This window comes from Rutidosis leptorrhynchoides, chromosome 1 (genome assembly GCF_046630445.1).
Source record: "Rutidosis leptorrhynchoides isolate AG116_Rl617_1_P2 chromosome 1, CSIRO_AGI_Rlap_v1, whole genome shotgun sequence".
NCBI classification, from domain to species: domain Eukaryota; kingdom Viridiplantae; phylum Streptophyta; class Magnoliopsida; order Asterales; family Asteraceae; genus Rutidosis; species Rutidosis leptorrhynchoides.
The window spans coordinates 75,312,491-75,329,281 of record NC_092333.1 but is presented as its reverse complement, the minus strand read 5'-3'; the positions used below and the strand labels follow the sequence as shown (position 1 = coordinate 75,329,281).

At 32.6% G+C, this 16,791-nt stretch overlaps 2 long non-coding RNA genes across 4 annotated transcripts; one reads left to right on the top strand and one right to left on the bottom strand.

The window, feature by feature from the left end:
* The first annotated feature begins 1,755 nt into the window (after positions 1-1,755).
* On the top strand, positions 1,756-8,154 carry LOC139886466 (uncharacterized). Of its 3 annotated transcripts, none has more exons than XR_011772460.1 (7): positions 1,756-2,104; positions 2,342-2,388; positions 2,491-2,549; positions 6,769-6,977; positions 7,130-7,556; positions 7,698-7,780; positions 7,942-8,154. It is a non-coding gene; the product is annotated as an uncharacterized lncRNA (long non-coding RNA). The 3 variants fall into 3 exon arrangements; XR_011772459.1 differs by adding an exon at positions 7,056-7,088 and having other exon boundaries at positions 7,189-7,780; XR_011772458.1 differs by having other exon boundaries at positions 7,130-7,780.
* Positions 8,155-8,336: 182 nt separating this feature from the next.
* On the bottom strand, positions 8,337-13,221 carry LOC139861788 (uncharacterized). Its single transcript, XR_011763960.1, has 4 exons — positions 13,017-13,221; positions 11,391-11,546; positions 9,616-10,859; positions 8,337-9,515 (listed from the first exon to the last, which is right to left on the bottom strand). It is a non-coding gene; the product is annotated as an uncharacterized lncRNA (long non-coding RNA).
* Between the last annotated feature and the right edge of the window lie 3,570 nt (positions 13,222-16,791).

Here is a 16,791-nt window from a genome sequence, read left to right as displayed (position 1 = left end):
ATTTTCGACAAATCGGCTGAAGTTCGGAACTCCTCGAAGAATTCCTTCTTAAACTCGTCCCACGATAACGCGATAAACGGTTCACCACCAACAAGATCAATCTTACCGTCTAACCAATCCTTTGCCCTACCCCGCAACAAACTAGTAGCGAGTCTTGTCCTCTTCTCGGGAGGGCATTCAATAGTACGAAAACACCCTTCGACATCCGAGATCCAAGTTGTGCTTATCAAAGGATCCGGTTTCCCGTCATATATAGGGGGTTTAGTCCTCATGAAGCTCTTAAGACAACGCTCCATTTCACCACTACCTTGAAGTTCGGAATACTTCCTATCCATTTCTTCTCGTAACGCACTCATTTGCTCCGCAACGGCGGCCGCAACTCTAGCGTTAAACTCCACGTCGTTCGTATCGATCCCGTTTCCCGTCGCCATTCTAAGGAATGCAAAGCGATTAGATCACGAACGTATAAAGCACATATACAACACCGCCCCATCTTGCTAAACACTCGTCGTACATCACTTGTTAGACACGATTTGCACCCGTAATAAGGTTTGCAAGTCCTTATTACGCACACATGCCGTATCAACTCGTTAGTACAACGACCGCCTCGCTCGATGATATAAACAATCACAAACAAAATCCTACGCGATATAAGCACACGCAAGAATTATCATCACAACACAATTACATATTAATAATATCCGCATTACTAATATAAACGTTAGTCCACCTATAAACAAGGCACTAACTATAACTCATTCCGACCCGTAATCCTACAAGTCCCGCAACAAATAAGCACACACAAAAAGTCTAAGTCTAGGCACCTATCTCAAGTCACTTAAATCTCTTAGACCATGCTCTGATACTACTTGTAACGACCCAACCCGTTATCCTTCCATAAACGTGCCATAAAAAAAATTTATGGGACAGTTCATCTGGACGGCGTCCAGTAATCTGGACGGCGTCCAGTAATCTGGACGGCGCCCAGTTGTGAAGACCAGGACGGTGTCCAATCGTACTAAAAAGTTCTGATCAGTTTTTCAAACACACGCGAGCGGAAAACCCGCTTCCCGACACTTTTAAACCAAAGCACTTTCACAATATGTTATAATAATTAAACCTAAGAGTTTTCCATAATAAAACCGAGTTTTACAACCCCGGGCCCACATCGAACCAAAATACCACAAGTGACCATTTTGACCCAATTTAGTTTATACAAAACATAGACCGAGCATGAGATTGGGGATACGCTACCCAATCCTAATCGAACCAAAAGCAAGTCTTCTAAAGCAAACTACGCAAGCTCACTAGTCTCCACGCTTACCCGAGCCACCGCATCCATGCAATCTATAAAAATGTAAACAACGAGAGGGTAACTTAACGCTTAGTGAGTGAAAATATACTACACATATATATACATAAAACGGACACGCCACACAAAATATCAAATACCGCATACCGGAGCATCCAAGCATAAATCAAACTAATCTAAGCATACCGTACGATCACTAAGCATAAAACAAACTAATTTAGGTACATTTGAAGAATCAGTTGTAAAATCAGTTGAAGAAATTATTAGATATAATATTCAACTAGAAAACTAATGAACAGTAACTTTCACTTACACACATACTAATAGCAAAATCCCTGCACTCTCATTGGTCCACGTCTGCATCTTTTTAACTACTCACGATTTACACACACTTTTCACACACTATTTTCACACACTTTGGTTTTTCACACACTATTTTCACACACTTTGGTTTTTAAGTAAAAAAAAAAAAACTGACGAATCAAGAATCAGACAATGGTACAACCATCCATTCTTCCTCTCCATACCTTCTATTCTTATCTGTAACCACCACTACTTCTGGTCAAAAAACAAAAGAAAAAAAAGGGCATTTTGACGTTCTATTTCGATATCATATGAGTTGAATCAATCAAATATACCTAATTCGATTCATCCCCTTTTGATCGGTAATTCTATTTCATTTTATTCTGATGTGTTCGTCATACCTTTGGCACCCACCATTGCCAGATGCCGCTGCAACCGCTCGCTTTTGTCACCATCTTCTACCACCGGTCACACCTCCCTTCACCTGAGGTATTTTCTAGGGTTTGTGTGTTTGGTTTTTATTGCAAACCAGCTTTTATTTGCGATTATAATGAATTTGGAACAAAGTAACAATTACCAATGATCATACAGTCACGGCGTGAAGTATATGAAAGTTTTTGATATATTTAGGTTTGCTTAGGGTTTGTTTATTACTTGAATTATTTCTTACAAATTGAAAAAAAAAAAAAAAAACTAATTGCTCTATTGTATCTTAAATTTGAAAAGGAAAAATGAAAGAGAAAGCAAGACGCTATTCGTTTGCAATCCAGAAGGTAAATGACAGTGATTTGAGTATTTTTATAATTTGATACATGTTTTAGCATTTGGGGGTTATATGGTTTCTTATAATCTGATTTGTGTTTTTTTTTTTTCAGTTTGTTCATGGGGTTTTCATCAAAGCTTAATCTGTTGTTCGTGTGTTCTGTTGGTAACGGTACTTCATTTTATTATAATGTTGTTTCTCTTATTTTGATTCCTTAAGGCTCTAGTTATTGAGTCGACATCAAGCGTCGATTTATTGGCGACTTGACTGACTCTTAGAGCCTAAATTAAATTTCAGGCAGGATTTAAAACCCATGGAAATTTGATTTTACCATTTTCATGGTGTCTCAATTTTATTTTTAATTTTATTTAATTTTATTTTTAAAAACTTTTTCCTACTTATTGGCCGGAGGTCCACTCGGAAGCAATCTCTCTATCCGTCGAATAGAGAGAGGGATGACTTTCTCTACTTTTGAGGGTGTTTTCACTCTGGGTGGAGAAATGACTTGTCTTTATTCTCGGATAGGGGAAGGATTGTCTACATCTCACCTCCCCATACACCACTTATGTGGTATTGGGTTTTGTTGTAGTTGTTGTTGTTCTTATTTTGATTCCTTTTGTGTTTGTTTGATGTTTGTTTCTCACATGTTGTGCTATGTTCGCTATACTAGCTTTTAAGAGCCCGTGCGTTGCACGGAGGACCCTAATCAAAACTAAGTATAAAATATGAATGAAGTTAGTAACAAACAACACAACATCTTCTATATAAAACATATAGGTTGACATTTATAAAAAAAAAATATTTTGCATTCAACCAATCTACTTAAGTTTATCTAATGAATGTTGTAATATTTATTAAAGTCCATCAAAGTTGTTTGGAAAATAAAATGAAATGTACGCGTAACACTTTAGTCGTTGGAACAATCAAAGTAAAGTGGTCTGCCGCGCTTCGCTGCGTTTAAACGTTTGTATGCATTCGATAATATTACGCATATATAAAATAGAGTTGATATACAATTGATAATAAGAAATATTTGTAGAAATATGACTCAATTCAAATGCATAAACATGGCTGGCACATAAAAAAAAAAAAAAATAGTATTGATAAATAGTAAGTCAATACATAAAATACATTCAAGAGAATAATAAAAAGAAAGGAAAAAAATAGGTACTCGTGTATTATTTTATCAGCCTCGCCAACATGCGGATTGAGATAACAATAAGTTGATGTACCATTGAGTTGGATTTAGCCTGAAATGATATAAAAGTACTTGCTAGCTTTGGTGCATAACCATTAAAGGCTTAGCTACAAGAGAAGGGGCACACACACTATTTGGTAGTGGCTGCTTATATCTGGATTTGGCATCGGGTTCATACAAAGCGGGTGCTGCCATTTCAGGATACAATCCAGAACTAAATATCAAAGAGAAGCCCTGAAAGAGGAAACTAAAAAGCATGGCAACAATTGATAAGATATGAACCTCTGGTTAATAAGTGTTCGCAGTCTAGAATGTTGTTTTAATCAATGTCTTCAGCTCACCAACCATTATACCCCTAACAGACTTGGTGTCCCCATATTTTGATAGTTGTTCATAGTCCCTGTAAGCAACTATCTTTTAAGAAAATAATGACTTCATAAAACAAAAACTTTGAAGGTACAAAATTAATATCACTGATTGCAAAATCCTCACAAACATGAAGTACTCAGAGTCAAAAGTTATCTCCTTAAAAAGATCCTATTAAAAGCGAAAACACTTACATGTCCTGCACCAAAATTTCAACAGCTTTAGCACGATCATTCCTACAAATTACTCATAACCAATTAACCATAACCATGCATAAAGTTTGAAAATACAACTGGTACATGTTCAGTAGCTTCAAGATCAATAGATGCAATATAAGGTGTGTACATAATAACATGTTTCAACTTGTATTACTATATACTTAAAGTCAACAAAATCAGAACGTATACATCTATTATCTATGCATATATACCTAATTTGCACATCTATGACTTTTCAAGGCATCATAAAACTTAAAACTATGCATCAATGAGTATAATGTAGACTTTGTGAATATGCCAATTTATATGGTTATTAAATAAAAACTTGATTGTTCTTACAATTCTGAATTGTATTTAAAACAACACTACATCATATAATATACATAATAATGAAATAACATTCACACAAGCAGGCAAGTTCTAATGTTCTACTCGACAAGATATCAACCCATTTTAATAATATAAGTTCAAAGGTTGCCTCATCTATTTTTGTTGTTATAGTCTAATCCCACCATTACAAACAATAGAATGCATTAAATAGATTGCATAACAGTATAACACATACTCATACATGTTCAACATGTCATTAAGAGTAGTTGAGAAAACATATAATACCATACAATTACATTAAGATCATGCAGCTGAGCCACTTTTTATACCAACATTTTTCCCTCTGTAGAATCAAATAAAAAAAAAACCAAAAAGATGTAAAGCTCTGATGTGGTGAACGTATATTAGTCAGAATCATCATTACAGTTAGAATGGCATATGCAAATCATGTCTAAAAAGGTGTAATAGATTGCAAACTAACTTCATTCAGACATTTCATAAAACACCTTTAGTGCATTCTCATATAATCACTATATATCTTGAACTTGCAACACCTACATTCAATTTAACTTTCTTATTCTTCATCTTCATCACAAACAAACCAAATGTAAATTATTTCTCCCCATTCCAACTAACCATTCAATCTATTAACATCTATTATAAAATTTGAACCTAATTTAATTATTGAAGCCTACGATTCAATGCAATTTTCAATCATAATATTTAAAATTATTTCTTATCTTATACGGAGTATTTCCTAATAATGAGCTAACAGCCACTAATTAGATATCCGGATTAAGCAAAAAAAAAAAAAAAAAATGTAATCGTTACCTGTAGATACGACGGCAAAAAAAAAACCCCAACTAAAGCAGTTTAAGCTGTGTAAAAGATTCAGATGAAAGAGGTAACGGAAGTCATTAACAAAAATTAGCTGAACTTGAACAAAAAAAAAAAAACACAACAAAATCTAACAATCAATTGCAAGATACCAGATGAGGATGAATGGGTCTTTGCAGCAAATGAAGAGGGCAAAAAAGGCAGTGTTTAGGATGTAAACAATGGAGATTTCAGCCGATTTGATTGCCAACCGAAAAGATAGAAAGAAAGTAAACCCTAATTTTTTCACCAATCGCCACAAATGAAAAAACATAAATTGATCCGATGTTTTGAATATGAATCGATGGTGAACGTGAATCGATGTTTTGATCCGATCAATTGGCAACTGAATATGAATGGATTTTTGATGGGGGAATTTTTTTGGCCATGTGTCGTACAATTAGGGGTGAGTAGGTGGATTAATATAGCCAATAGTATAGTGACATGTAAGCGATAAGAGAAAAGGGGAATGGCTGTGTGACATGTGGCACTATGCCACATGCTTTGTAAGATGTAGAGATTATTGTACGTTCGTTATACTGTTAAATAGTAGAATGTCAACTAGGAAACGCATAAAAAAGATAATTCATGGATCTTTCCAGAGTGCTCCCATTGTTTAAATGGCAACTACAACAACAATATATAAGTTCGGTTAAATATAATTTATGTACATAGATGTAGCTATAAATGTTACTGAATTGACCTTCACATGATTATGCTGTTACCTTATTATATAATCTGAAAAGTAAATTGTAGTTTGTGTTTTTGTTCGACACTATAAACGTATAGGTATTTAATTTTCTTTGTCGTGAACATCACACTCTGCATTTGCATAGTTTTGATAAAGTTGTGTGTTTTAGTCATTTGGTCTGATTTTATATGTTATGTCGTGTAGTTGAGAAAGCTTCTTTAGTGTTTGCCGTATAGCTCAATAATGGGCACACGTTACTCTGCACATAGGACATCCTAAAGCTGAATAATGACAGAAGTTTAGCTAAAAAGTGGAGACAAGTTAACTTTCTGCTACTAAGGGTTACAACTTAATTTATAATATATATCTCAAGGCATAGGTTTTACAAAATGTCCGAGATGAATTACGAATACTTAGAGTGACAAGGAACTGAAGAAATCAAGAACTTAAATTACAACTTTGTGGGTCAAGTAATTTCTATTGCATTACAATCAATTTTACTTTTTAATTACATCAGACCTTTAGTTTGAATAAAGGTTCATTTATGTCATTGTTTGTAACTTTTGATATCATTCAAGTTTTGTTCTATCTCTAAAGATACATGCTCGAGGTATGAAAACACAAAGTGTTTAAACGTGAGTCAATAACATCACAGTAAATTCGCTTTCGAACTTTTATGTTAGTAATTTTTTTGTTCTTATAAACTTGCAGTGGTTTCGCCAAAAGGTTCATGACATTATGACAAAATTTCAGACGTTGAGACAAAAGATCGCTGAAGAATACACAAATGGGTCAGTCTGATTTGACCTGTAACCTAACTCAGTGCCTAACTCGCCCATTTTACCACATATAGTTCTAATTTCACCACATAATCTGCACCAATGATTGTGCCAGTTGATTTGAATGCATTCGTAGTTAAGGTAGGAATTTCACTTTTTGTAAATCATTTTTTTTCTGCAGTGTGATTATTTGGTTAAATGTGTTTTTTGTGTTTTTAGAGATGGAACTTGACATTTCTTATTTGGCAACAGGTATTTGAGAAGTTCTTTTGTTTTTGTTTATCTTTTTTTAGGTAACATGAGTATGAACTTTTTGTTAATTTGTCTCATTTATCACCAACAATGATCTAAGGCTTTAGAGGAGCGCAAGAGAAACATAAGGATTGCATGGAATTTTTGAAATATTATGTCCTCCTGAAGATAACTTCTCAAGCTTATTTAAGAAGTAAGTTCTGTTTTAATGCTTCAATTGCTATATATTTTAGTCACATAAATGGTTGACATGTTGATACATTTCGTGGACTTGCATTCTGCTACCGAGAATGGTTAATTTTAAATATTTGCATAAATTTTAGATGAAGTCACACTATTAAACAATTGCAGTTGTTGAATGTCTTTATTTTGCTGACAATATTGTATATTGTATAATTTTGGCTTTTTGTAGTACCCGATAACGAAAAAACGCAGGTATAAATGGAAGGTAGCGAAATTAATCGTAAGGTGTTCTGATATTTAATCGCTTTTTTTATGTGTATCGTTTAATTTTTTAAAAGTGATTGGTAGCAACACTGAGAATATTATTGAAACTAAAAGAAACATAATTACAGAGTTTACATATTCTCTTTATTTGGTTGAATGCAGGTGTTGCAAGTTCATGATATATAGTGATTATGGAAATGCACGAAAGGTGTTTGATGAAATGTCTGAGAAAACTTATTTATAAGGTATGAATTCTATTACACGTTTTTTAGATATGATTTGCATATGCCATTCTATCTGTAACGATGAATTTGAGTAATTTAGGTTCAACACGTTAGAGCTTTACATTTTGTGGTATTTATTATAATTTTGTTTTTTTTTTTGGTGTTCTTATATGATTTTGCAGAGGGAAACATGTTGGTTTAAAAAGTCAATCAACTCCATGATTTTAATGTAATTGTATGGTATTATATTTTTTTCTCAACTACTCTTAATGACATGTTGAACATATATGAGTATGTCTTATGCAATCTATATAGTGTGTTCTATTGTTTATAATGGTGGGATTAAACTATATATAACAAAAAAAAGGTGAAACGAACTGAACTTGTATTATTAAAAAGGGTTGTTATCCTATTGAGTAAACATTAGAACTTGATTGTCTGTGAATGTGAATGTTATTTGGTTATTCAATATATTATATAATATAGGGTTGTTTCAAAAACCCATCAGAATGGTATGAACACTCAAAATTTTTATATTATAACCATACTAGTTTATAACCCGCGCATTCGCGGGTATTTTATCATACACGATTCTAAAAATATATATTTTTAATAAGTTACTTATGTTAATATAAGTAATAGTAGTGCAATATATGTGCATAATAAATCGACAAATATCAAGAACATAAAAATTAGGCACACAAGTAAATGACTATAAATTGTGACATGTTATAATTATCAAAGCAATTCACCCAAACGATCCGACATTTCAATCCTCGAGACATGTTTGGTGTATCGATGCTTTGCTTGAATAGATCAACTGGAAGTCCATATGTTGCAGTGTTTTCCCTTTTTATCATGTCGCCGATCTCACTGATATAAGAAAAAATGATACAAAACATGATATTAAAAATTCATTTTTGCGTTGCAACACATAATTAATGATGTAATGATGAAGATAGTGTCAGTTATAATTGAGCTATCACCATATCATACTATTTAAGCATACAGTTACATTGTGATGCTAAGTTAGTTCGATAAGTTTTATACATACCAGAAGAATCGGGTTGTCGAAGGGTAACGCTGGAAAATACACTATTAGTAGAAATAATAGTAGAAAGAATGCATGTTGCACGTGGTCCTTTTGAGGAGAACGATATAACCTTCATCGTCACATCCTCATTGAACGAAACAAAAATATAAAAATAAAAACTAAAAAATAATAAACTCCGGACGAATATATTGTAAGAATATACAAATTTGCATCACCTCAATTAATAAAAAATGTTTATTTTACCTCCCCTGTATTGATAGTTTGATACTAATGATATGAGGCATAAATATTAGCACCAAGAGAACTTTAAACCCTATCGCCTAAGCAAAAAACGTTGAAATGTATATCTCGTTATTGAGTAATGTAATATAACCTGAATAGTTAGATCTAGATCAAAATTACACTTGCAGCCGAATCTGTCATCTCCACATTCAAGGGTAGCCTTGCTTTCAACTCCATATCTTTTGTAACGTTAGATCTTCTCAAGTTGCTAAGAATCAATGTAAAAATTTTCATACGGTTTTCAATATTAGCACATATTCACAGAAATTTCAATTGCAAGCATTCACGAACGGGGTATATCTCTTGACATGTTGACTGATTCCCATAGTTGCGGACTTGCGGTAAAGCCTCCTTGACGTAGTGGATGCTTACCAAGGTGTAGTCTGCACCTTTCTTACATTGTGACAACCAAACCTTTTTCTAGCCACAAAAAAAGAGCACACAATATCAGCAATAGAAACTATCAATTTATCCAATTAGTGCAGTCTACAAAATTAACTTTCCAACACAGTGGTGATACCTTTGATTTTTGGAGTCTGTATATTGTGAAAGCTATCATCAAAGAACAACTGAAAAGCCATAAATTAATCAATGACAACCTACTGTTTTATGAGGGTTAAATTCTCCATCTTAAATGCCTACTGAAAGGCATTTTCAAATGGTTTGCAGATAATAGGAGCCTTTTCTAGTAAACCAACAGGTTCTTTGTCGTTAAAACCCCATTAAATTTAGCTGTGAGGCATCAATTACCCTACGAAAAACGCATTCGACATCAGGTTCTTTTTAGCTGAAGTTCAACATTTGAAAAAAGTGTACATACGTTAAATCTAATTAGTAGGGTTACAAATGAAAAATTAAATGAAACTAAATAGTAGTTTGACCTGTAAAAGTCAAACTGATATGTACAGCGAGTTTCAATTCGTGCTTACAGGTTTCCTTATCTAGAAATAACTCAAACTCCTTCAATTCCATGATCTTCACATTCGAATGCCCAACTCACTCTATTCCATCTTTCACTCCCATTATCAAATATCATAACCATTTTCCACCATTTTGCAATGTACAATTTGACTTAAAGTTAAAATCCACATATTTAAAACTATTGCAACTACCTCAACTTACATTCCATTTGGCTTCTAAAATTTCACACTTGCTTACACATCACTATATCAAAAAGTACTTTTCAAGCCATACCTAAAAGCCTTACTGTGCCCACAAACAATATGTACACTGTTTTGACCAGTTTGACCACATGATGTCAAGTCAAACTGACCCGATTTTTCTTGTTTGTCTTATATACTACTCGACATTAATAATTCAAGCTTGTCCTATAATTTAGGATACCATAATGCATCAAACATGAAAGATTATATTAATACTTTAATATAAGTGCAAGACACCAAACAAAAAAAAAAATTTAGTACCCATCCATTTAATCGACCATAATCACTGACCATAAGTGTTCTGTATACCATAACTATTTTTTACCTTTTGAAGAGGCATGATACCAAAGTTAGTGACCATGCGTGTTTTGGACAAACATGGTGTTACCAAAAGTTTACCATCAGCAATTGTCTAACCCATCACAGAATCAAACATGACATATTAAAATAGCCAATAACCAAAAAGAGAATAATCATTGCAATGAAAATGAGAACTGACATCAAAAGAGCATGATACCTGAAATTAAATGGTAACAATCACGTAGACCACAACTTATTTTATATTTAAACAACCGTAATAAGTGCTTAAATAGTCAATAAACTGCAAATTATCAATAATAAAAAAATGTTAGTTTACTTTAGACAGAATATTTCTTTCCAACATACTATTCAAACTATGTAATTCATTATAGTAGTTACAGTTTATTACTAACTGAGAGTTACTTTTTAGCTAACAGTATCAAATGGTGCGATAGAACCATACAAAAGCGTCATTTACATATTATTTATAAAGAGATAAAGAAGCTTTGATCAGTAAGTGCTGCATGAATAAAACAGTATCAAACAAATACTTTGTAAACTGCCACATCTTGAACCAAAATATTATATTTATGCAAAGAAGTAATCATTTTGATCGTATCACCTATTTATCAGCAATGCGTAGGTATTTATAGTTTAGAGATATAATTTGTGAACTATAAACCATACGTGCTCATCCATGTCATATCTAATTCCCCACTTGAAGAACTTTCATCTTAAAGGCAAACTTAATTCGCAAGGACCAAGAGACCACAAGTAAACCACAAACTACTATTTTGGTTATTAAGTCGACTTTGGCAGTTTAGCACATTACCTTAAAGTCGAGTATGAAAATGCAGAGTAGAACAACCATCATAATGTATGCAGCTTCCACTTGACCAATGTTGGTATAAATGTAATTGTTGTAGTCCTGAACTGCGTAAATGCTTCAAATATGGGGATTGTGATGCTTATAATGTTCCCATGACTCCTGAAATCGAATAAAGTATATGAATGAGCTATTTCAGGAATCAAAACAATAAGTTGTAGCAAAAAAAAAAAAAATACTTACGGGTACATACAATTAACAATTCAAACCATGAAATTTCTATTTAAGAAATGCATAGGATCATGTGTTCCTTATATTCTTTGTTTAGTTATTAAACTAGAGTTAATAAGACCTAATGACCCACAATGACAAATGGAATGCTGTAATTTGACAAATGATTACAGAAACCATATTATTATTACAATTATAATCGAAACATCAGTTATTTATATAACCCATTTGACCCCTTTTGAGTTAATGACTTCATATAACTTATCACAGTTGACCCGTATGATGTGAAAACATAACCCATATTTGCGCATCTGTGTATTAATGACTTATCCAATAAGCTACTATAACGAATAACTAACAAAACTCTCTCGTCTTTATGCTTATTGAGGTTCTGTGTATTAATTTTTATCCTTTAAGCATATCAATCAGTTAGGACAACTAACAGATCAACCCACATGTTATTTATTAAGCAACTCATAATCAAGTTATAAACTTTACACAAAATCTCAACTAATAAAAACAATAAGTTAGATCTCACCTAAATATAATATCCTAAATATAATATAAGCATAACAATAACAGATCAACCCACATGTTATTTATTAAGCAACTCATAATCAAGTTATAAACTTTACACAAAATCTCAACTAATAAAAACAATAAGTTAGATCTCACCTCATAAACAGATCAATATCCTAAATATAATATAAGCATAACAATAACAGATCAACCCACATGTTATTTATTAAGCATCTCATAATCAAGTTATAAACATTACACAAAATCTCAACTAATAAAAACAATAAGTTAGATCTCACCTCATAAGAAAGCAAATTGAATAAAAGCAATATCATTAAATCCATCACACCCCGAAAGCAAATAGAAAAAGAATTGTACCTCCATTAATAAGCATAAGAATAAATGAACACTGCATACAATAAGCATAACGATAACGAATCAATCAACATGTTAATTGTTAGGCATAGCAGAGTCAGAGTAACGTGATAAACTTTACACAGAACCTCAACACATAAGGTTGTTATCAAGTCATTAAAAATAAGGTTCTTATCAAGGTTTTAGCACATTTAGAATTACGAATTCATATAAACACTGAATAAAGTCTTACCTGACAATCAATAAATATGATACTCCGTAAATATTTTTAAAACGTAGTTATTTTGGTGGGTTCATACCCAACTGGTTTTGGGGTAGAACCTTATTATGGTTTTTTTTTACATGCTCATATCAAGCAAATCAAATACTCCGTATCAAGAATGATCTTCAAATGTTCATTATTTTAGAGGATGATATCAAACTAATCAATTAGAAAAAATGAACTACAAAATTTAATAAACAATGAACAACAAACTTTCATTATCAGTTAATCTGAAAAGCAAGGACCTTTATTATCATTTTCGAGACGATTCATAATCTTGTGCAATAAAATAGATACACACCGAAATAGGCACCATTGACCAATACTTGTAAAAAGGCAATAAATTCGCCATCACCATCGGCGTCGTTGAAGCAAAATAGCATCTGATTTGTGAGTTTTGAAACCCTAATTAAGAATGGTGGAAACCGATACAAGGGTTATTAGGGCTAAAATAGCATTTTCAATTAGGGCTAAAGGGTAATTAGGCATCCTAACTGCCGAGGTTAATCCTTAATGACGCCATAAGTATTTTAAATGGCTGAGATTAAATGTTTGGAAAGTCATCTAAGGGTGAGATTTTGCCATGTGGACTTTTTTCCTGGCTAATGATATCATAATAGTTTTCTTATCATAGATAAGAGAGATAAATTGGCATATTCACAAAGTCTACATTTTCATACTTCAAATACTCGTATACTCATTAATGCATAGTTTAAAGTTTTATGGTGACTTGAAAGTAACAAATGTGCAAATTAGGTATATATGCATAGATAATAGATGCATAAGTTCTGATTTTGTTGACGTTAATGCTTCATATGATATTAAACACTTCAATGGAGACTTAAGTATACACTACACAGGAATTGTCCACCTACATGATTCAAATCAAAATGCTTGAACGTCCTTATAGTTTGTATTAACTATTTTTATTTGATCGTCCATCTTTACATATATGCATATAAATTAACAATTGGCAACTTTTGGTCATGATACGCTGTTTTTGTATACGATGTATTATCTCTGCTATTTTAGGTTAGAGAAAGAATTAGGATATGTCTTCAATACATGTTTCTTATAAGAAATGGTGACGAGCGAGATTGGGATCAGCTGGAAAAGTACCTTTCTGGATTCACAAAGGTTGATGATGATGGGTACTCAATGAAAATCTTCCTTGAGATAGGGAAGCAAAAGTACCTAGAAGTTATGAGATAGGGTAGACAGGTTGTACGGTTAACACCTTTGAATTCATCCGTACACCGCTCAAAAGTTTAGAAATGTTTTGCATCGTTAGGTTGTTGTATACAGGTAATATTCTTCTTCATTTTCTTTTTATATTGTTATGTATTTTTTTATTCATTGTTTCTTTCTGACCGTGATATGTGATTGTTAATGTTTTGTCGGAGGTTGTTTTTTTTATTGAATTCTATGTTTTATGGATAAGTATTTTCATGTCCTATAATTGATATCGATAACTTCGTACTCAAACGACATCTAAGAAAAAGGGAAAGAAATAGTTTTCATGAAGACGGTATTGCTTGCAAGTTTTTCACGCTTTGGGTTCGTGTCGTGTCTTCTAGACTGCTATTAGGCTAGCAATGTTATATCGTAAAAACTGGTGACAACCGTCCTATTTTGGGTTTTCCATTGGTGCAAACATGGCTGCAAATTGTAAGAGTTGCACTGCAGTTTAATAAAAAAAATTGGTGTTTGGTTTCCTTTTTAGATGTAGCATGTAGTTTAAGTGAAGCCTTCGTTGAAAACGGATATCCTTCCAGTCATTGCCTTTATAAGTTACTCCGTATTTGTTTGATACTTATTGTGGTTTGATTTGTTTATGTTATCAGATATCTTCTGTATTGGGAATGATTGCACTGTGCTATTTTCTCAATAATCTTGGAAGGAAAGTTTAACCAGGTATGTTGATTAGTAGTTTTTGATGTACATATTGCAGGTTTAAGAATAGAACCTTGCAGCAACAAGCAGCAAAAGATATAATGATGTTCGTATGAGACAATATTTTGTAACTAGAACAGCTCCTTATAGCAACTGAAAATCTATTATGATTATTTAGTATGAAGCTTTTGTAAACACCACCAACTGCAGCCTTATAATGTTCATATAGTAAGAGTAGCCTTATCGGTGTGGGGGTAGAAAAAAATGTAGTCGAGAGCATGGCTAATTTATTTGGGTGCAATGTGGGATCAATCCCATATTTATATATTGGCCTCCCCGTTGGTGGTAATTTGAAAAAGATTGAAAATTGGAAACCGGTTATTGATAAGTTTGAGAAGCGTATATTGTATAATTTTGGCTTTTTGTAGTACCCGATGAGTAGCAGTTTTTACTTGAGGAAAATTGCTTATCCTTTCTGATAAACACCAGAAGGCACAGTTCGGTCGCACATCTCTTTGCTCACAAATTGAAGGTTACATGGATGTCATTGTTTTAGATGCTCTTTAGCTGTAGATAGCATTCAGTTTTAAATATTAGCATTCAGTTCTTGGATTTAAGATATTTAAGAAAATATAGTGTCACATATATATTATCAATTTTGACTTTTGATTGTGAACAACGGTTGTTTTTTTATTGTTAGGGTTGTGATATCTCTGTGTTCCGTGGAGGTGTTCGCCAAAAAGAGTTCCATTACAGGGGGTGAACGCCCATTGGCAGGTACACATGCTTCTTAATGAGGTAACCTATTATATTTAATAATTTAATCAATTAGGTGCTGAATTTATTTGTGCTTAATTAGGTCTACAATGTGTTTAATTTGATCAGCAATTGCTCATACTTGAGTTTTTAGATATAAAATGTGCTCAACCAGAAAGACGTGATGTTGATGGCTCTGCTGCAATCGTTATGTTCAAGTGCGGTTTTGAAGGTAGATATGGGACGTGCTATTCAACAAGTGGTACTTCGTAATACTTGATAAACATTTATGTTCAAGAACCTCTGTCAAAAGGCTTGAAGTCAGCTACAAAAGGATGTTAGATAAATATCTAAAGGCCCATAAAATATTTCCGCATTATGATCACAAATATATTTTACTTTTTACTATGCTAGCCACTTATTTTATGTATACTATATAGAACATAATATTTCTATCCTTACTCTATTGGATTAGCTGGGTGTAAATTGTTTTTTCATATATAGTGTTTGTTAGCTAGCTGTGTAAAATGTGCAGTGGGAATTGCTAGCTAGCGTTAAAATCGCATAAACCTTAGAGCAGCAACGCGCGAACTCTCAATTCTTGTTAGATTTCAATTCTAAAAAATCGATTTTTTTAAATGTTATAAACAAACTTTCCTAAATATAAATAAGTGAAAGGATGGAGCAATGGTTAAATATGGATTCACTTAATCAAATGATCACCAGTTCGAGTGTTTGTAGCTTATTCCATTTCTCATTTTCATTTCTCTTTTAGTTTTTATACCTTTTAATCCTCCCCCTTTTAGTCAAGTTTTACCCTTTTAATCCTCCCCCTTTTTAGTTTTTCATAATGCACCATTTCATGTTTTTTTATTTTTTATTTAGTTCTCCCACTCTCATTCTTTTATTTTTAAATTATTTTTCTAATCTAACCTTTCTTAAAATAATTATATGACATTTTTTTTTTAATTTTTCCTTGACCATTGTTTATATATTTTTTATTTAAAAACTTCAGTGTTACTTCTTTTTTTCTCCCTTTTTCTTTATAATTTTTTTTCTACTCCCACACTTTACTACGGAGTATTAAATAACAATAATATTCAAATTAGATTGATTTTAATTATTGATTTGTAACATATATTCTCTTTGATTTTGTTAGGGTTATCAACGTTTAGTACAACGAAAAGCTGATTAATTATGTTATACATAAAAAATGAGAGGTTGGCCGCCGCAGCGCGCGGCTAACCTCGAAACTTGTTATAGTACATTTCATAGAAAATCAATTTGTCATATATAACTTTAATATCACCGAACGTGTTTGTTATGAAGAAAAATCAGTCACTAATTTTTGTTGAAGAAGAGTCAGTTTCC